The sequence below is a fragment of the Camellia sinensis genome, unplaced genomic scaffold (assembly GCF_055761805.1).
Source record: "Camellia sinensis isolate YWXY unplaced genomic scaffold, ASM5576180v1 Unanchor12, whole genome shotgun sequence".
Classification (NCBI taxonomy): Eukaryota; Viridiplantae; Streptophyta; class Magnoliopsida; order Ericales; family Theaceae; genus Camellia; species Camellia sinensis.
This window is the reverse complement of record NW_028128998.1, coordinates 7,050,937-7,074,014: the sequence shown is the minus strand read 5'-3', so window position 1 is coordinate 7,074,014 and position 23,078 is coordinate 7,050,937.

Below are 23,078 nucleotides of genomic sequence, written 5' to 3'. Positions count from 1 at the left end.
TGGATTATGCGAACTAGATCAGTAATTTTACAGCTAAAAATGTAAGAAGAACAATATTTAAGTGATTTTTGTTAAAGTTTTGTTTAATTTTTATTTGATACTTCAGTTTAGATTATTTTGATCATTTTTTTATTGTAAACTTTAATGTATATGTAAGTAAATTTTAATAAATGTATAGTGAAAGTAACATTTTCACAAGTACTGTCAAACATTCAAAAATAAATAAATAAATAAAATTAGACACATAATTATTATTTTTTAAAAAAAAATATGTGTGAAAGGTTCCATTTGTGTCCCAAAAAAGTCAGAGCCGACCCTATTTATGGGTGTTTATTTGACCTTTTGATCTCTTGAAACAATGCGAAAACAACATAGCTCTCATCGAATTGGAACTAGTTATGGGCATTGTTTTAGAAATTTCTAATATTTCTATCTATTAACGAAATTTTATATTTAATAAATAGATAGTAAAATTTTACTTTGAACAAAAGTAGTGGAATTTTACTGTTAAAAAAAAAAATTCTACTTGCATGTCAAAATTGGAATAAGTTTATGACAACAGTAACAATGGTAATGAAGGTGGTGGTGGTAGTGGTGGTGGTGATGGCGGCGACGATGGTAGTAGTGGTAATGATGGTGGTGGTGGCAATAGCATGATGCTGGTGGTTATGGTTAAGGCTGAGTAAGGAATCCGTAAAATCCGCAAACTGATTTGGTCTAATCTAATCTGGTAGGTTTGGACTAATTTTTTGAATCTATGATTATGTTATGTCCTGAAAAAGAAAGGACTGCTCGAGTGGTAAAGAAGGGATAACCAATATCTTCGTGGTAGGTCTGAAATTCTGGAAGGGTGGGTTCTTCGCTTGAGCGATCTATTTACTGCTTGAGTGGTTCTTGCTCTCATGCCCCTTGAGCAGTGGATTGACCACTCGAGCAGTCTGTTCAGAGTCAATCTATTAAAAACTGGCTTTTGCTCATTTCTTTCTCACTTTTTCATTTCCTCTCTCTATCTATCACCTATTTTTCAAAAAACCCGAACCCAAAACTCTTGATTTCCCTCATTCCTACTATATATTCACCTTAGATCTTCCAAGATAAATGAAGAGTAAACTTAGATGAAGGTTTTCACTGATTGTTTCACATTTTCTTCGAAGTTTCTTGTTGGGCATCCATTTCCTTGTCTACATTCTTGAGGTAGGGATACTTTTAACTTAGTATATCTATGATTATATATATATGCAACATTTTCTTAGTTATAGTAATGCATGAGATGATTTTGTTATCAAAGATGACCTTTGATGAACAAAAAGGGGGCTTACACCTAATTTTTGGGAAAGATAATTAATATTTCTTATTGATTATAGATGTTGATGATGGATATTGGTTCTTAAAGTGAAAAAAGGGGAAAGGCCCCAAATTTCTCAAAACTCTAGCTGTTAAACTTGAATGAATAATGGGGCTTAGTTCAGTTGGATCTTAAACTTTGAAATTGGGTGTATGATTGTTACAAATATGTTAAGACATGTAAGTTTTGGATCATCTTGGAAAAATCTGTGGAGCTAGATGAAAGTTGAAGCTATTGAAATGAGAAATTGGAGAAGATGCTTTTGTTTCTTGCTATTGTTGAATCTTACTTATAAATTGAATAAATCTTAAATGAATTAGGATTTGCAAATTCATGCATCATATGTATTATGGTTTTACCTTTGTGATCCTATAATCCCTTGAATTTTTTGAAAATGTTAAAAGGGGGTAAATAGTGTATGAGTTTGGATAGTGAGTCGGGTTTTGGAAATGAGTTGTGTATGGTATTGCTGTCTGCGCAGAGAATCAAGGTGTCCAATTGCCTTATCTTGAGCTTATCGCCAAATGAATGTGGGAAAATATGTTTGGGTGTCCACATACCTGCTGTTTTAGGGGTCAACAAATGTGGAAAAACATGGTTTTGGGTATCCACAATCCCATAGTTTCAAGAGTCGGCAAATGCGGAAGGGAAAAAGGTTTTGGGTCCCAACACCCTGTCATTTTTAGAGTCGGAAAATGTGATAATATTTTTAGTATATAAATCTATATGTGTACGTATGGTTTTACGACTATTGTTGAGGACGTCATAGTGTATTCACCACCCAATGGTTATGAATGGGATTTTAAATAGAAATCATGCATTATCATTGATTTTAAAAGAGAAAATATAGATTTTTCTTAACACTTGCATAGCATGATCATATGCATCTCGATCATTTATATACTCTGTTAATAGTATTTCTACTGGCATTAGCTCATCCCAAATTAACAATATTTTAGGAATCGATGGTGTGACTCCGCCCAAGTGACTTCGCGGTAGAAGTATTTTGCATGGAGCATGAAGGCTCAATGGATGTTACTTGTTGAAACTCCGAAGTTATTTTGTGGTTTGGGACTGAATGTCCATTTTTGTGTAATCAAGTACTATCCTTGAAAATGTGTACGCCATTAGGGCACTATACTTTTGTATTCTCTTACTCTTTGAACTGTTATTATTCATGATTGTATGTTAATGAAGCAATGATATATATTTCATTTGGAATAGTTCAAAGAGAAAGAGATTATTTTTGAGTAAAAGACTATGTTCTTTAATGGTGGTCATTGTAATAGTTGGAAAATATGTAATGGTTTTAATTATAAAATGGATGATAAATTTTGGGGGCATTACAGGTTTGGTTATTTCGTGGATCGATTCCGGATTACACTTCACAGTTTTGGATGGGAACCGATCCGAACCGTATACAACTTATTCATATCATATATCTCTGATACATACTATCATACTTCTTATATTCATATCATACACCTATGGAATTTGTTGTGAAATTTGTGCTCTATGGAATTTTGCTATCATTGTTGTTGTTGTTGTTTTTTTTTTTTTTTTTAATAATTTGGTGATTATTGTTTTTATTATGGAACTAGATATTATGTTCACTTAAATTAATGGTGGAACAATATTGTTGGTTGTATAATTTGTAAAAGCCAATCGTAGAGCGATATGTGGCACCTAAAAGGCAATTTGGGGAATTAATTCAAGTCGTCAATCAAAGTCGGACACGCGGCAGTTTGTTTTGGTAATAATGGATCTGCGTAGCACTAGAATAGTCGAGAGATACAAGATGATGTGGCCTAACGGTTACTCATAAGTTTAAATTCAAAGTCAACAGGGAAGCCTAACTACAAGAGTGGCGTAGTGAGACTGACTGTGAGAGAGCAGGTTCAGTAATCGTGGGAGGACATTTTGACGGTTGAAAGCCCACTTCGACGGTTACCATTGGGAAGTATAAATAGCAAGGAAGGCCCCAGAATGAAAGACCCCAGACTCAGATCAAAAAACTAATTTATTTACTTCATTTTCCTTCCAGTTTTACAGTTCTTTACATTTCTACACTGCAATTCCTATACTGCACTTCATTTCCTAGAAGTAGTTTCAAATAGTTTGTTGCTGTGAATCTTTACGAGGCTGGGCCAGATCATTGTAAGTTTTCATTTACTTAATGAAATTCAGATTCTGAAATTATTCTTCACTTGTTGCTATTTGCTAATTTCTCCTAAACAAGCCACCAGTAAAAGTCCTCTTCATTGAGGCTGAAGAACTATAACACAATTTTCTGACAATTTGTTGGCAATTAATATTTTGAAAGGACTAATTGATCCTTACTGGCACACTTAAATTTACATTATTACCTTCGAAAGCCAAAAAGCCAACGTATATTTTTGGCACGCCCAGTGGGATTCTAAAATGGCTAGACGTAGGAGACCAGGAAAAAGTGAACGCCTGGAAGAAGGTGTGGAGGAAGAGGTAGAAGTATCTAATCTAGAGGATAATGTGATAACACATTCTGTGGAAGTACCTATCTCATCAAAACCTATGGTCGAATAGACCAGCACCTCGGAGCATATACCGCATGTTCAAAATATTGGATGAAGCCAAGGAATTGGACCACCACTGTTCCGTCTACCCAACCAATGAATCTGTGGGGAGGCTTGGTAGATTAATTAATGTATACAATGGAAAGATGGACAACATCCTTCATGGATCGAATAAATTCCTATCAACCAACTATTACAAGACATATGGAGGAAAATTCAAATATTTTTCATCAGAGATTGGCTAGAGATAAACAGCCTATGCAAATTAATAGACATACTAATGGTCAGACTAGTAATTAAAATTATGAAAGACCATCACCTATACCTCAGTCATGGTATGAGCCTCTTTTGAGGCCTATGGTAAATCAAAATATCTCATTACCTAATAGCGAAGCCATACAAATTGGTGGATCTAGGCCAACACAAGAAAATGGCATGAGAATGTTTCCAAATCCCATGTTCGAAGCCATGCCTGGCACAAGGGGGTTAACTAACCCTCTGTTCGAATTCACACCTGGTGGGTTGGAAGGGTTTCCTGCAGCTGGGAGAGAAATAACACCCATTCCTCTTCTTGCAGCACCTTTCGCAGGACAAGCTCAAAGAGGTCAACTATACCCTCAACAGCAACCAGTACCACAGGGACAACCAGTCCCAAATATACCTCCCTATGGACCAAGAGGACCTAAAGCACATGGGATTCCACCAAACCCTATCTTTGTTCCTCCAGTAGTAGTCCAACAAGCACATAATATGGTTCCTAGGGAACAAATTACTGATATTGTCAGAAAGATGTGTGGACCTATAGCTTGGAGGTTCCAGACTCCTGTATATAGAAAGCCATACTTAGAATGGGTGGATAGGGTGCATGAATACCCAAGGGGGTTTAGAATACTAGACTTTGCTCTCTTTTATGGAAATGGAAACCAGTTAACAGTAGAACACATTGCTAGGTTCACTGGCCAATGTGGTGAATTTACCAATAATGATTGTATGAAGTTGAGACTATTTCCAAATTCTTTAATTGGGGCAGCCTTTGTATGGTATATTAACCTTACACCTGGCTCTATCCAAACTTGGCAGTAACTGGAGGAGGGATTTCATGCCCAATTCTTCCAAACAGAACCTAAAGTTTCCATGGTAGATTTGGCAAGGTTGAGCCAAAAGTCTGATGAGAAGGCTGTTCAATTTATTGCCAGATTCAAAAGAGCATGAAATAAGTGTAGGGTCATTCTACCAAAGCCTGAATTTGTGAGATTGGCTCAAAATGGTTTAGAGTTTAGGCTTCGAAAGAAGTTCGATTTAACTGAGTTTCGAGGCTTAGTGGAATTAACCTATAAGGTGTCTAGATATGAAACTTGTGGAAGAACATGATCGAAGTAATGCATTATATAAGACTTATTATAAGGACCCTAATTATGAAATTGATGCAGCAGAAACCGTAGGGAAAGAGCCTATGACCTGTGAGGTGTTAATTCATAAGGACACTATAATAGACCAGTAGTTTAAAAAGAAAGACCATCATGGAAAGTATTCTTTTGATTTAACAAAAGCAGATGACATTTTTTGATCATTTACTTGCAGCAAATTTCCTAAAGTTACCAAAGAGAGTTAAGATCCCTACCCTAGAAGAACTTAAAAGGAAAATATACTGTAAATGGCATAATTCTTGGTCTCATTCAACTAAAAATTGTATTGTTTTTAGGGGCAGGATCCAAGAACAGATTCGAAAGGAGAGTTTAAAGTTTCCAGCCAAAGTAGAGAAAGTTATGGGGATTGACACCAACCCGTTCCTAGAGATTGGGGAGGTTACAGCCAATGTTGGCGTGCCAGATTTTCAAAACCTATCCTTGAAGGAATTGGAAGAGGTTAATGTGCAGGTGCATGTTGCTAGCCAGGCTGCTTTTAAGAAGGATACCAGAAGTTCACCAGCAAATGGACAGAGCTTTGCGGACCAAAAGGATGACTCTAGTGAGGAAACATTGGACGATTACTCTCTTGAGGCAGCTGTCATGTAAAGGATGTGTCCCAGATACAGGTTAAGTTACAAATGGATGAAAGGCCTCCCAATTGATGGGAAACAGTATTACATGGATGTACATAGACGCCCTAAGCCAACCAATACCAACAACAAAAGGCCATGCCCAACTGGTCCCAGACAATAGCCATTCTTGGCTGGACCACTAGCTACTATAATGCAATCCAAGGGTAAGAGACCTTTGCATGAGTTCAGACTACCCAATTACTACAGGATGGAAGGGAATTGTCTTAAGAGAAGGCCTGAATTAGGCTCAAGTCAAGGAATTAGAGCCAGGAATTGGCCTCCAAAGTCAACTTCGAACTAGATGCAAGGTAATTACCCTGAAAGAAGACCTGAATTAGGCTCGAGACAGGGTGCCAAAGCCAGTGATTAGCCTCAATAGTTAGCTTCGAAGGTGGCTTCAAAGACTGGGAAAGCAAGTTCAGCGACTGAACTAGCGAGTTCATAGGTACCTGGGGTGCCAGACTGGTTTGTCATGTAGAACAAGCCTAAGAAAATACCTACACAGAGAAATATCTTTGGAGAAAAGGGACAAATGATTAAACCTCCCTTGGTGGCCCCAAATAATTGGGTATTACTCAAGCACCCCAAAACAAAGGAACCAGATATGGTTTTAGTAATTTCTAGGTCTTAAAGGAGGAAGATCCAGCGAAGGTACACCCAGTACCAAAAGGATCTAAAGGAAAGTGAAGAGAGTTCTTCATTAGCCCAGTCAAAAGGCCAGACAGAGGAAAAAAGAAAGTCCAAAATTGGCTTCTCAAAACAAAAGAAGTGTCAACAGAGAGCAGTTGGCTAAGGTTCACACTGAACTGAAAGCCAAGGAAAGATCTAGCCTAGCAGTTCTTGAAAAGGCCTTGATGGAAAGCGACAGCGAGATAGAAGGGGAAGTTGAACTAGGCCAAAGGAAAGAAATGGCTGATGATGAGATGTTTGAAGCCTTCATCACTGAACAGACCTTTTTCGTCAAAAAGCCAATAGGAGCAGACCACAAATGAATCGATTCAAAGGAAGGCACTAATGCTGAGGTACCAGAGTGCAACATAGAAGATGCTTCCGAAATAACTGAACAAGTTAGTTTGGAAAAGAAACAAGTGCAGCTAGTAGTTTAGTTTGGCTCATTTCCTCTAGTGTTAGTAAACATGGTATATATATTACCATAGGAGTTCCAGGCTGAAGATGGAAACCAAAAAGGTCAGGAAGATGGCCCTATTCCAGTTTCTAGTGAAGATTCACAGGTTACCATGATTCAAGATGAGTCTGAAGTGGCCACACCAATGGAAACTGAAGATAAAAGTGAGGAAGTGAGTATTAATCTCTCGTATCCCTTCGAGTATCCTACAACATCTATGACACAGCACGTTAAGCCCTTGTATATCAAGGCTTATTTCGATGGGATACAAATGAACATGGTGTTAATGGATAATGGGGCAGTAGTGAACCTGCTTCTGAAGTCCTCCTTGAAGAAATTAGAAAAAGAAACCCTAGATTAATTCCAATCAGCACTACTATTGCTGGCTTTGCTGGGGATAAGCAGATGGCTCAAGGTATCCTGCCCATCAACTTGAGTGTGGGAACCAGAGATTGCATGACAACATTCTTTGTTATAGATAGTAATGCCAAGTATAATGCTTTGCTTGGTAGGGATTGGATCCACACCAACAAATGTGTGCCTTCCTCTCTACATTAGAAAATAATGATGGCCCTATGCAATGGAGAGACAGAAGAGATCAACGCAGACCCTTAACCCTTTATCGCTTGTGTTAACTTTGCAAAGGCCAAGTTATATACTGAAGGAGTGACACCACTCAGTATATTGAGGAAACCTAATGGAACAACCGAAGTGACGGCTGATGAGAAAATAGCATGGCTGATGAGGACTTAGTGTAGGAGAGTGCTGATGAAGAGTTCATCACCAAGGATGACAATGATGCCTGGTTGTAGGCAAGAAGATGAGACCCAAGAAGTCAGACCCTTAGCTTTAGTCAAGTTTTCAACATTGGACATAAAATCAATAGTCCATAAGGTTCAGGAACAAGAGAGAGAAGCCATGGTAGTTGGCTGTAAGCAGGAGGAATAACAGGTCAGGCCTTTGGCCCTTGATAAGCACTGTGCATTGGATATCAAAACAAAAGTCTAGGAAATACAAGAAAAATAAGCCTTATGGACAGATTTTGTCTATGAGGAAGAAGGCAAAGATGTTAAACCAGAGAAGTTGAGAGCAGAACAAAATGAAGAAGTTTTTTCGAAGGCAGAAGAAGTCAAAGGAGAAGCATTAGTAAGTGCTCAAGCACAAGACCCCTTGGAAGAAGTCAATTTAGGGGAAGGTTTTGCACAACAACCCACTTATATCAGTGCTTGGTTAAGTTCTCTTAACAGGAACCAGTTATTGGTAGTCCTAAAGAAATATAAGGATTGTTTTGCGTGGTCTTATAATGAATTTCCAAGATTGGATAGGTCATTAGTGGAACATAGGCTTCCTATGAAGCCTAACTTCAAACCATACAAACAGAAACCAAGGCAGATGAGCCCTGAAGTAGTTCCGAAAGTGAATGAAGAAATTCTCAGACTCCTAAAAGCAGGCTTCATTAGAATAGCCAGGTGTGTTGAATGGTTGTCAAACATTGTGCTTGTGGTTAAAAAAAAAAAATGGCAAGATAAGGGTATGCATCGATTTTAGAAATCTGAATTTGGCAACTCCAAAAGATGAAGACCCCATGCCTATAGTGGATCTATTGGTAAACAGTTCAGTAGGGCACATGATTTTGTCTATAATGCATGGACATTCTGGTTACAACCAGATCTGCATTGCAGAGGAGGATGTCCACTAGATAGCATTCAGGTGTCCTGGGAATATTGGCACCTTTGAATGGGTAAAAATGTCATTTGGTCTAAAGAATGCCGGGGCAACATATCAGAGGGCAATGAATACTGTCTTTCATGATCTTAACGGAGGATACCTAGAGTGTTAAATTGATAATATTGTTGTAAAGCCCCAGTCCATGGAGGAACACTTGGTTCACTTGGTAGCAGCTTTCAAAAGAATGAGAAAGTTCAAATTAAAGCTTAATCCTCTCAAATGTGCTTTTGGTATATCAGCTGGAAACTTCTTGGGGTATGTAGTGCACAAGAAGGGAATACAGATTGATCAGAATAAAGCCAAAGCCATCATTGAGACCAAGCCTCCATCAAGTAAGAAAGAAGTACAAAAGTTCCTTGGTCAGGTTAATTTTCTTCGAAGATTTATTTCTAACACTGCAAGAAAAACTAAAGTATTTTCTTCTTTGTTAAAGTTAAAAGATGAAGAGGAGTTTGTGTGGATAGCAAAGCATCAAACTGCTTTCGAAGGAATTAAAGCCTACTTGGCCAAGCCTCCAGTGCTAATGCCACCAAGGAGCGACAAGCCCTTGAAGTTATACATTGCTGCAGTAGAAGATTCATTGAGAGTTTTCTTAGCCTAGGACAATGATGAAGGCAAGGAGCAAGCAGTTTATTACCTTATTAGGTTTTTAAATTCTTGTGAATGTAAATACTCGGCTGTAGAAAAACTGTGCCTTACATTGTACTTTGCAGCAACGAAATTAAGATATTATCTTTTGTCTATTGTTGTCTTGGTAATTGCAACTACAGACTTGGTTAAGTACATGCTATCTAGACCTATGTTGAGAGGAAGAATTGGCAAATGGATATTAGCTTTATCAGAATTTCATCTAGAATATATCCCCCAAAAGGTAGTAAAAGGATAAGTTTTGGCTAACTTCTTAGCAGATCATCCATGTCAAATAGAAAGCCAGGAGATAATGGATCTTGGTATGGTCAATGTTGAGCCATGGCAGATGTGGTTCGACGGATCAAAGGCCAGTGGTCTGATTGGAATTCGTGTTGTAATTAAGTCACCACAGGGGATAGAAACTACACATGGTTTCAGGGTTGATGAAATTACTTGTTCTAATAATCAAGCTAAATATGAAGCTTTAATAATGGGATTGGAAATGCTTATTGGATTACAAGCTCATGCAGTTGATATATTTGGAGATTCTCAATTGGTAGTCAACCAAGTGAAAGAAATTTTCAAATGTCAAAGTGCTAGCATGTTACCATATTATGTTGTTGTATTACATTTTCTTTCTCAGTTTTAGATAGCAAATGTGACTTATATCCCAAGGTTCATGAATAACAAAGGCAATGGCGTAGCTCAGAAGACTTCAAATTTTAGAAGGAGGGATGACACTCAATTGAACATAAGTCAAACAATATATCAAAAATTAATACCACCTTTAGCTAAAAGGAGTGTTGTCTTGGAAGTCAATCATAATGACTTACAAGATCAAGATTGGAGGCATCCAATTATGCAGTACTTAACTGGCCGATCTTCGAAGGCCAGCAGAAAGATTAAATTACAATCTATGCAATACATAGTCTATGGTAATGCTCTTTACAAAAGGGGAGCAGATGGGTTGTTATTGGAATGTCTAGGGCCGAAGGAGGCATTAAGGCTGAAGTCCATGAAGGTATTTGTGGTACCCATCAGCCTGGTGTGAAGATGAGATGGTTGCTTCGAAGGCACTCCTACTATTGACCAACCATCTTTAAAGATTGTATAGAGTATGCTAGAGGTTGCCAGGCATGCCAAAAGCATGACATGATAAGACATATACCAATAACTGATTTGCATGCAGTTGTGAAGCCTTGGCCATTTAGAGGTTGGGCTATGGATATGATAGGGAAAATACATACACCCTCTTCGAAGCACCATTGTTTCATCCTAGTGGCCATTGATTACTTCACTAAGTAGGTCGAAGCTAAACCATATAAGGCTGTGGATCAAATTGAAGTTATTGGATTTATTAAAGATCTGATTCATAGGTTTGGCATTCCACAGACCATAACTATAGATAATGAGACTGTATTTGATGGAAAGATGGTAAAATCTTTCATAGCAGAATTTGGAATTAGTCTTATTAATTCCACTCCTTATTATGCATAAGCGAATGGTCAGGCAGAATCATCCAACAAGTCCTTGAAAAAAGGAATACAAAGAGTTGAGGCATACAAAGAGTTGTTGAAGACAATCCTAGGGATTAGCATAACTTGTCATTGGATGTATTATGGGCTTATTGGACTTCTCCAAGATCAAGTACTGGAGTCACCCCTTATGCCTTAGTATATAGGCATGATGCAGTGTTACCTGTAGAGATTAACATTAGGTCCTTGAGGGTGAAATGCCAGGACCAGTTAACTTTTGAGCAATATCATCAGAGCATGTTCTTGGAATTAGAGAATATAGATGAAGCTAGAATTCTAGCATTAAATAATATTTTGTTCCAAAAGACAAAGGCATCCAAAAGCTATAATAAGAAGGTTAAGCATATTAGCTTTGATAAAGGTGATTTGGTGTGAAAAAAAATACTCCCAATGGAAGTTAAAAGCCATAAATTTGGTAAGTGGTCACCTAATTGGGAAGGACCATATCAAGTCCATAGAGTTTTGCCTAGGGGAACATACCATCAGAAAAATCTAAATGGCTATGTACATCCCAAGAAAACCAATGGCAGGTATTTGAAGCCTTATTATCCAACTGTGTGGGAAGCACAAGAAGTGTGAGAAATGCTAACAAAAGAAGCATGAAAACACTTAAATAATAAATAAGGATTTCATTTGATAAAGAGTTAAGTACATCCAGCCATAGATTGGCCCAGAAATCAGTACAATGCTTAAGTTGTTCCCTTATAATTGATTCTCTATTCCTAAGGGATGGAAACAACTGAATGGTTGTAGCCATGTCTTGCCTACGGTTAGCTAGCCCTTGATTGGTAATCTGTAGCTTTGTAACAATTCAATCCAAGGCTAGGTTAACTGCTGCTAACTCCTCTTCTAATTGGGCCCTTTTCTCCAAGAGCTAGATGCGAAATTGAGAAGCCGAAGAATGTTGTCCCTTCAATTCAATTACCTTAGTATGTATATAGAAAACAAATTCCTTATCTTTCAATAGTTTCTCTTCTGCAGCTTTAGCCATGTGTCAGATGTTGACATAGAAATCTATGGTAGCTACTGCCTGGGCTAAGTGGCTTGAAATAACCATATTGGATTGCTCAATGACTTTGCAACATAGGAGGAAACCATTCTTAAGTATAGGTCCTTGTAAGGCTTCAAATGTGATCCTTGAAAATGATGTTAGCAATTCCAAACAGATGCCTAAGTCCAATGGAAACAAAGAAACTCTGCTAATGGTTGAAGAGCTCTCAAAAATTTCCAAGAGGAAGTTAGCAAGGGCCAATGGTTCAGCTTCACTGCTGGATGCTGAGTGCTTGAAGGTGTGTCAAAAAGGCTAGCCAGTCGGGTTTCAAAAATGTCCATCTCTTCCACTGACATTGAAGGTGCAAAGAGGTCTGGAGGAGATGGTTGCATAGGGATAAGAGAAGAGGTTGAAGTGTCCCTAGCATTGTCTATAGTCTTGGCCACCAGCAGATCAAGGGAAGAGGGACTGGTGCTGGATGGTGGTGGTGGACAAGAAATTGGTAAGCTACCAGTATCTTCTTTAGGAGCACCACCTATCACTGATGAGGTGAAAACTAGGGCCTTCTCAGGTGATGAAGGAGCAACCAGGATTGTAGGGAGGGTAAATTAGGCTGAGGTAAAGGTTAGATGAGGTAGATTTGGAGTTAAGCCTAGGCATAAAGAAATAGGGATGCCTTACCTCAAAAATGGTATGGAAAATGTAGAGCTGGGAAGTGGAAGTATTGCTTGGATAGGCTCTACACTTAAGGGCACTTCAGTGTTGATCCTGTTCCTCCTTTTCAAGGTTGCCTCAAATGGCCTTTCAATTTTAGACAAGGCAGAAGAAGCCATTGTCAAAGGAGGAGGAGGTGGAGTAACTGTTGCTGCAAGACAGAAAATAAGAAGCAATGGTAAGTTTTATTGCTGAAAACTTGGGAAAGGAAATTACTAGAGAAACCAAAGGAAAATACCAGCCTCGAAAGTGGTGGTGATAATGGTTAGAGAACTACGAAGAGCATAATGTTCGGCAGTTTGTTGCCTTGTAACTTCGCTTTGAAGCGAGTTAGCAGTAGCAGCTTCATTCCTTAATATTTGCTGCTGCCTCCTTTTTTCAGATCTCTAGAAAACCACCAATTCCTTGGATTGCTCCCTCTCTACTGCCTTGGCAGCTGCCTGATGAGTAGGGTCATGAATGAAATCAGAGGGGGAGACTATTATTTTCTTCCTCCTCTTAAGTGGTGTTTCTTCAGGTACCTCCTTTTATTCAGGATCAAACACAAGTTTCCTTCTCTTTTATTGTTGTTGTTGCTTGTCTTTAATAATGCTTAGGGTTTGAGCCCTTTGAGGAGAGTCTACTTGTGAAGCCCCTGCATCAAAAAGAAGCTATAAGTAGACAGGCAAGGCATTATAAGGAGAAGAAAAAGGAAAGATAGATGTGCATGCCTCTCTTCGAAGCAGCCCTGGTGACTTTAAGAGGAGGAAATGAGGCAACAGGAGTAGGAGCTGGGATAATAGGAGTAGTAGAAGGAGTGATGAGTCCAGTCCCCTTAGGCTTGGCCTGAGAAGACAAGTCCAGTCCCACCGATAGATCCTGAGGGGAAATGGCCAAGTGCATTTCCATATTTGCTGTCCACCAGTTTTGGTACCTCCTCAATGCAGCGCCTTGTGGGATAAAGGGAGTGAATTGAAATTCGATCAAGTCTTGAATAAATTAGGAGGTTGCCTCCTCCAGCTTGGTTCTTTGCACTCTCAGCTCTCTGGTGGCAAGGTTGGGGTTAGTTTGGCTACAGAGAGGGGTAGGGATCCCTTGAGTAAGCCCAAATTACCTAGCAAATTGAGCAGGGTAGTAGGCTTCTGCTATGCATTTGTAAGCTCGAGTGTATAAAGTGCCAATAAAGAGCCCCCTTGGAGTTAAGATAGAAGCCCACATGTCCTTGTGCTAAGGTTGGGAACAGTTTTTGTCAACCAAGAAAGTCCTCAACCAGGCTGGGCCAATATTAGCTTTGAAGGGACAAAAAAAGGTTTAAGAATGAGGGGAAGCTGAGAGTTGGTGGAAGAAAGTAAAGTAATAAGCAAAAGTGGAAAGGTAAAGTGAAACTCTGGCATATTTTACTCCATAAGAAGTAGGGTCTGATACCAAAAACTCAGGCACCTAAAGTGTAAGGCAGTGAAATAAGCAAAGAGCCAAAGTTGCAATATTTAGAGTGGCCCCCCTTGGTTGGCATCCAAAGGTTTTTCGCAAAATTGGGAGTAGGCTCTATATACGTGGCCTCAAACATATAGAGCTAAGGCTATTTTTTTTCCCAAAACAAGGGCCTTAGCAAGGGGAGCAAACTCAGGCATAATTCTCTGAGAAGACGTACAGAACAAAAATTTGCAAGCTAATATAGAAGAAAAGAGAATAACTCTCTGTCTGACATAGGGCCCTCTCTTGAGTTTTCAGAATGTGCAAAATTACTAAAGGAAGAATTCAAATGAAGGATGGAAAAAGGCATATTAAGGTCAGGATATTCAAGACCAAAAGGGGTGCCAATGGGGGATAACCCTAAGAGATGACATATATCAAGAATGGTAGGGGCCATCATGCCACATCGAAATTGGAAAAAATTGAAAGATGGATTCCAAAAACAAAGTGCAACAGGTATGAGGAAAGGGTCTTCAGGGATAGAAAACCTAGCTAGTCGAAAGGTATCAAGGAGGCAGAGTTCCTGAAAGTCCAGCGTCCTAGTGGGGACAACTCGATCATACCATTCTTCCCATTCGGGTCTCATTGTGGGCCAACAACGGTAGGGTCAGTTCAACCTCCAACTTCCCCAGTCAAGCCCACCCTCGTAGACTAGGCAATGGTCCTCCAGACGAGGGTATAAGGTAGGGAGCTGAGGAGGGGCCTCTTTGAAAATGGGTCCAAGCACGTACTCTCCTTGAGCATGGTGACGAGGAACGGGGATGCGTCCATCAACAGCACGACGTTCACCAACTTTATATTTCTCACATTCTTCATTGATGAGTCTCCTCAAGGTCACAGAGGGGCTTACATGTTCAACAACTGGCACTTTCAGAGATAAAGAAGCCATTATTGAAAAGTTAAAAGAGGAAGGTAGATGAGGAGTGGAAAGTTGTAGGCAAAAGCAGTAGGGGTGAGAAGGGAAATTTTGGGGAAGTGAATAGGCAAAGCGCGAAGGAAGAAGGGTTTAACCTTTCTGTCCAAAAGATTACCAATTCAACCCAACAGGTCAGTTAGACCTGAAGTAAACCATTTGATGGTTTTGACTTATGTGGAATTAAAACGCTAATTTCAGAACATAAGGGGTTTTAAAACCACATCGTAGAGTCTTTTTCAGGAGTAAGTTGTGGAAGGGAAGTATATTTTTAAATGCTCAGTGTGGCTTCGAAAACCTGTAGTCAGCTTCGAAACCAGTCTTCTCCCAAGATCTTTGAAGCTTATGCCTCAAAAAAGGAAAATAGTTAAGGCTTGTTCTTCTCAAAGGTTCTATAGGCATACTCCTAGACCATTTTTATACGGTAATGTTCTTCGAAAGAATCTTCGGAATGCTTATCTTGTTTAAAGTTGTGGATTCCGAAAGTAAGTACTAGACTCACTCTTTAGGAGTAAGCAGTGTAATTCCTAAGAGAAAATTCCATACTTCGAAGCACAAAAATTGTATTTTGAAGCAAAAATGGTTGATTCGAAGCTGTTGGTTATACAGATTATGCTAACCATATAATTGAAAAGTAAAACTTAGGACAAAGATTACCTTTCTTAAGAGAAAATTCCACACTTTGGAAATATTTTAGGCTTCAGAGCAAAATTGGTTAATTCAAAGCTGTTAAATTATGTTGACCATGCAATTGGAATGCGAAGACCTAAGGCATAGATTGTCAATTGTATTCCATACTTTGGAAATATTCAAATTAGGCTTTACATATTCCATACTATGGAAATGTTCAAATCAGGCTTCGAAGCAAAAAAATGGCTAATTCGAAGCCTTAATTTTATTTGAATTGTGTGAATATAAAGGTCATAAGCATGCAATTGGAACATAAAACCAGATCATGCCAAATAGGGAAAGAAAACCCTAGTTTTATTGATATGTAAGTAATTACATTAGAAAAGCCTACTTGGCTACGAATTCGATTTCATAATAGTAAGGAATGGAAAAAGTAACAAGTTCATTAAATTGAACCCAGCAATGTTCAATGAACTTATGTTCTTTCTTTATTCTGTTTTCTATCCTATAAAAGCCAGGTTGTTACAGCTGGTATGGTCTTATTTGGTGAAAAAGTTGTTCAGCATTCATCTCAAACTTTATCTCTTTCAAGCCTTGTTCCATTTCATCCATATTTAAATCATCCCAGTACGCTGAATCCTTATTCTTAAAGTCATCATATTCTTTAATAATGTTCTCTACTTCGTACTGAGTCTGAATTCTATTGGCTATGATTTCGTCCAAACAGTCACTGGTAGCCAAAGAAATTTTGTACCAATGAAGAAGGAGTGGGAGTTGATCCAAAAAAGCTTGAAGCTCTGCCTGGGCAATGGGGTTGAGAACATGACCTCGAGTCATAACATCACAGACTTATTGGAAGTTCTTGAGAGGAATCTCATCTCCAAGAACATTGAAAGGCAAGTGAGAGAAGGCAGTGAGCAAAAGTTGAGCTTTGTATCGCTCAAACGCAGTTGGAAGAGCTGGAGGTTGGTAGGAAGAAAGAAACTGATTCTCGAAAAGAGTAAGTTTCAATTCCTCTATCCAATGACGATTCTGAGGAAGAGGAGGTGCAGAGGGATCCATCCCGAAAGAAGAGGAGAACTGGGGAATATTCACGCATTCGAGCCAGTCAAAAGAGCAAAGTTTTGCCTTCTTAGCCAAGAATGACGGATTGTATCCCTATGTTTCGTCTGGATGAGGAGTGGCTCGCACTATCTTCGCTGGCATAGAAGACATACACCACGCCACAAGCAAGTTGTCCTCCAAACTACGTTTCTGATCAATGAGTACATAGGGATAAACCACTGAGCTCTGAGCAGAAGGAGGAATAGAAAGGGGATCATCGAATTCAACGAATCGATGGTGAATCCGCTCCCTTAATTGGGGTTCATCAGGTTTTGACCAACTTTCCCAGCCAGTGGACTGGGAGGAAGAAAAAGCGGCTTTGTCCCACACGGAGGGTGGTGGGGGCAAAAAAAGAGCTTCCAAGGTCCATTCTTGCAAATGCTTGGTCTGTAGTTGGCAGATTTTTGGTCTAAAGGTTGGTAATTTACAAAAGCTTCCATGACTTGTATAAATAGAGGCGGATGGGTATAGCCAATAAATGCATTGAGGTTCTTTTGAGGCCTGAAATCATCTTCCAAAGACTCCTCGTATGCTCGATCAATATAAGAGAATGTGTGATTGGCCATTGAGGATGTACCAGTATTTTCGTTTACTCAAAGAATGGAAGTGCAAAGCACTAGGATTTAATGAAGTTCACTACTTCATTGTTCAAAAAGCAGTTATACTCCCAGACTATACAGAGTTCATGCACGTCCTAGGACGTGGGTAGATTGCATTAACCCACTAATATCACTAAGTATTGGGTATATTAGTGCGGGGGGTAATGTTAGGTGTATAATTTGTAAAAGACAATCACAGAGTGACACGTGGCACCTAAAAGGCAATTTGGGGAATTAATGCAAGTCACCAATCAAAGTCGGGCACGGGGCAGTTCGTATTGGTAATAATGGTTCTGCGTAGCACTGGAATAGTCAAGAGATACAAGATGATGTGGCCTAACGGTTATTCATAAGCTTAAATTCAAAATCAGCAAGGAAGCCAAACTGTAAGAGTGGCGTAGTGGGACTGACTGTGAGAGAGTAGGTTTAGCAATCGTGGGAGGACATTTTACGGTTGAAAACCCACTTCGATGGTTACCACTAGGAAGTATAAATAGCAAGGAAGGCCCCAGAATGAAAGACTCCAAACTTAGATCAAAAAACCAGTTTATTTACTTCATTTTCCTTCCAGTTTTACAGTTCTTTACATTTCTGCACTTCAATTCCTATACTGCACTTCATTTCCTAGGAGTAGTTTCAAATAGTTTGTTGCTGTGAACCTCTATGAGGCTGGGTCAAATCATTGTAAGTTGTCATTTCTTAATGAAATTCAGATTTTGAAATTGTTTTTCACTTCTTGTTATTTACTAATTTCTCTTAAACAAGCTACTAGTAAAAGTCTTTTTCATTGAGGCTGAAAGAACTATAACACAATCGTCTGATAATTGGTTGGCAATTAATATTCTGTAAAGACTAATTGATCCTTGCTGGCACGCTTAAATTTACATTATTAACCTTCGAAAGCCAAAAAGCCAACAAATATGCATGTTTATGTGTTGAAAAATTGTGAAATGAAAATGTTATATAATTTTTCTTTGTTAATAGATTATGTGAATTTGTGGTTCCAAACTGAACCGAACCGAACCGAACCATATTTAAATAATTTAGTTCGGATTGATTCCACGATTTACATGGATTGGATGTTTCAATTTTTATGGAACCGTATCAGTCCTGATTTTACGCCAAGCCGAATCAATCTGAACCATGCTCACCCCTAATTACGGTGGTGGTGGTGGTGGTGGTTGTGATAGTGAATTTATAATAGTGTATATTGATACATATGTATAATATTTATAAATTCAACCAGAATTAAATAGGTTTTATATAACTTAAAATTTTCTTAAATTTTAACTTACATTTTAAGAAACACTTAAAATTTTAAGCAATATTAATTGTGGTTATCAAATGGACTTAATTAATTATTACTTAATACATTCAGTTTTCAGTGACAAATTAGGTTAGCAAACACCCCCTTGTACATAGATCATTCACAAAAAATATTGTTTTGATCCAATAGTTGTAGTCATATATTTTCTAATGTTTGTCCTTAAAAAAATACTGTTTAGTCACAAAGTTATGCTGGTTATCCTTTTTTTTTTATATAAATATAATTAAATTATGAAAAATAATAAACAAATTTATTTTCTAAACACACTTTCTCTATCTAATGATGTGTAAATGAGATTATTGGTTGATAATTAGAGAAGAGTAACGCAAGAGACCCCAAATATTTTACCAAAAGTTTTACTAAATGTCTCACATGGGTGTGGGACCCACACAATGTGGGTCACATGTGGGTCCCACACCCATGTGAGACATTTGGTAAAACTTTTGGTAGAATTTTTGGGGCCTCTAGCATTTTTGATTAGAGAATATATGAGAGAGAACTAGCTTAAATATTTTAAGGTAATATCTCATTGAGTTTGAAAAATAAATCCAATTTTTTAACCTATGTAACATCACCCTTAAATTATTTAATTACAATTATTAAGTTATTTTTTTAGGATTTAGATTCTCTCAAGTTGATTGTCTCGACTAAAGAGAATTCACTCCCATTTTTTTTATAACCGGCCCGCAACTGGTGTGTCCACAACCCATATGTTAATGGGTTTTGGGTTTTGACCAATCAACGAGCTTGTACGGGTCGGGCTTATTAAAAAAAATTAAAACCACTTCCCACTCGTAAGTCCAAATTTTACAGGTCAAAATCAGACTGAATCGTGTTACACAAATTTTATTAGACTTATATTATTAAGTTATACACATTTATTTTTTCTTTTTTAATAATTCATATGATCAAATTAATTAATACTATTAAAACAATCAAATTAAAGTATGAATTCACCAAATTAACAAATTATGACAATGTCATTTGTAAAAAGTTGAAAGTTAGGAGATATCACTGGTCACTATCAAATTCAATTAACAAATTGTGTTTTGTGTTTTTTTTAAAGTACAATTTACAAGGATAATATGGGTTGTCACATGTTATTTTTTAAAATGGAATATTATTGATTTTAATGGATTAAAATTGAATTTAACAATATTATTTTTTTTGAATAATATTAATTTTTTTTTAGACAGGATAGTTTGAGTCAGGCTAATGACATAGTCGAACTAGATTTACCTGTGTAAGCTTGTACGGGTTGGGTTCATGGACAGGGCTTCGTGTTTCAAACCTTTATCCAAAATCCTAAATGATCTTTTATGGGATGGAACGGATTGGTAAGTCAAACAAATTGGGATAACCTATAAAACGAGTTGGATAATACTAAGTTTTTTTGTCCGCGAATCATTTAATAACCCCTACCCATAGAGGCTTATATAATAAATGAATTAAATTATTAAAATCAAACACTCCTCACGGACCTGGTACTCAATTTCTCGGTGGAGTCAAACTTTCCATCTCCCACATTGCATTCAATGTTAAAATCCTTTTAGTGAAAAAAATAGGCACAAACTCATTTACATTTTCAAACATATACCATTTGGTTTATAAATTTAGAAAGAAATTTAAAATAAATAAATAAAAAATGTTATAGATTCTAAATGATTTATCAAATTTTTATCAAATCTCTCACATGGGTGTGAGATCCACTCAAACTCACATGTCTGTGGGTCCCATACCCATGTGTGAGATTTGGTAACAATTTTGATAAATCATTTAAGGTCTCTAGTACAACCCGAAAGAAATATGTGAAATGTAAGTGAAATATAATTATACTAGTATATTCTCGTGTCTGAATGTACGGTGCAATTAATGATGAGATTAAAATATAAATGAAAATAAAATTATTAAATTAAAATGTAATTTATCAAATTTGTTACTAAAAATTTGCAGTCAAACTATAAATATAGATCCATTTTTGACTTTCAAATGTTTTTTTATAAAATTACCCATATAAAAATACACCCAATAAAATTATAATAAAAACAGAAAAAAGTAATTTATTCTAAGAATATGTCTCTGTTAACACCATAAATCTGCAATTTTTATTATTATTTATTATTTATATAATTGCAGGACACGTGGCTTCTTCTTATTCATTTGGAAGTTAAAAGAAGTTATAGAGATAATGGAGAATATGAAGGACAAAGTGGATGAGTGGGAGGACAAAGTGGATGAGTGGAAGGACACATGGCAAGACAAGAATGAAGATGGAAGAAATGTGTAGTTACTAAGTAGTTATTGCTGTATTTTTTCTTCTATAAATAGCCATTAATGGCTACATTGCAAAAGATCCAGAACTTAAATCAAAGACAATTGATTTCAATATTTCTTGTCATTTTCCTTATCTTAGGAGTAGTTTAACATAGATTTATATTTCGAAGCATTTATTTTCAGCATTTCCATTTCGAAGCATTTTATGCACTTTCTTTTCGAAGCATAGGAGTAGAGGTAAATATTTATTACTTTGATTGTTCACTCAATCATCTTTCTCCGTCCCCTTTTCTTCTTTTACTTTTTCTTTTCGCTACACTTGGCAAATTTGAAGTCCTCTTCGTTGTGGCAAAAGAACCGTCAACACAATCGCTTGATAATTGGCTTGAATTTAATCTGTAAGGATTTTTCAATCATTGCTGGCACGCTCGCATTTATGATATTTTCCTTCGTAGGAAAAATAAGCCAACAGTCTCGTATGTTTTGTCACCGAAGTGGGTAAAAAAATTCTGTTAAAAAAAGCCTTTTTTTTTAGCCTTTAAACAAATCACACACCCTCATCATCTCCTTCTCTCTCTTACTTGCCTTGTGAAAATATTACATTTTAACAAAACTCAATTTAAATTTTGAGTTCAAATTTATCAAACCCCCAAAAAAAACATTTTCCTTGAAAACAACATTTTCCACAACCATATTTTTCAATTTTTTTTCGAAAATGGTAGTTACGTTTTTTAATAAATAAACATTTATAATAATATTACGTTCCTTAGTAAACGGAATCATTTTTTTTAATTTTTTATTTATTTAAATTTTAGGTTCAACTTTGACAATCAATTTGTTTGTTTCTACAAACATTTTTTAACATAAAATTATTATAATTTATGGAGTGATAAAATTATGATTTATGTTATGGTGACACCATCAAATTCATAATCATTTTTTCTCAAATTAATTTTCTTCTCAAATATAATTATTTTAATCTATTAAAGTACTCAAAAATTAAAATATTAATTCTGTTTGACTTTATTATTATTATTTTAGAGAATACACATGTTCTCGATTACACTAATTTTTTCAATTATTTAAGAAAAGAGATAAATGAATTGTCCAAGGTTATTTCAAAAATTTCTAACAATTCCAACGGTACTGAGGTTTGATCCCTTGACCACTCCCACAGCCGCAACGCTCTATACCATCGCGCCACATTGTGTCCTCAATATTATAAAGCACACATATATTATTTATACCATATAACATATATTATTTATACCTTAAATATACAGTACGCAACAGTTCCGTTTTGGAAATCTTATAGCAGTTCCGTTTTGAAATTTTGTTTTTTAAAAAAATCTTAAAAATCAAAACTACACTATTTAAGATCTTATCATTTATTTTACGCTAACTTATTTTTATAATCTCAAACAAACTCTTAACTATCAATTTCTCAAAATCCTAAAAAGTTTGTTCTCATCGGCTAACCATCTATCTACCTTCGTCGAAGACTCTCTATTGCTTGCACCGTACTATTTAGGTTTGTACGAATACAACATATTTGCTCTTTGAATATTGGTAGGCCTCAACAAAAAACATATAATTTTTTTCAATATTGTGATTGTGATTGGTTGGCCTTTTTTCCCTGTAGAATGTTATGAGTTTTTTTTTTCTTCATTGTCTTCAGAACTATTGCTTTCGTTATTAATACTAAATGCTAGATGTGTCTACCTTTATTGTTGCCCCTTTGTGCGTTGCTTTGTTTAGTCTCTACAATTTATTTATTATTATTCTTTTGACATCAATAAAGTGAACAATAAAATATATAAATAAATTAATACAAAATATTCTAAAATTAATGAATGACTAGATTTAAGATTTTTTAATGTTTAACTTTTATTTCATTTTTTTAAAACTAAGAACAATAATGTTACATCTATCATATTGTTTTACTGTATTATATTTATCCTTTTATTTGTCAACGGCATATTGTCGTAATGATGAATTTTGTGGAATAAAAAAAGGTGAATCTTAATTCTTTCAATTGGTCAATTGGTGATTGCTCTTTGTCAATTTTTTTCTCTTCCATTAAATGTTAGGTTGTTTTGAGGTTAGAAACATTGTTT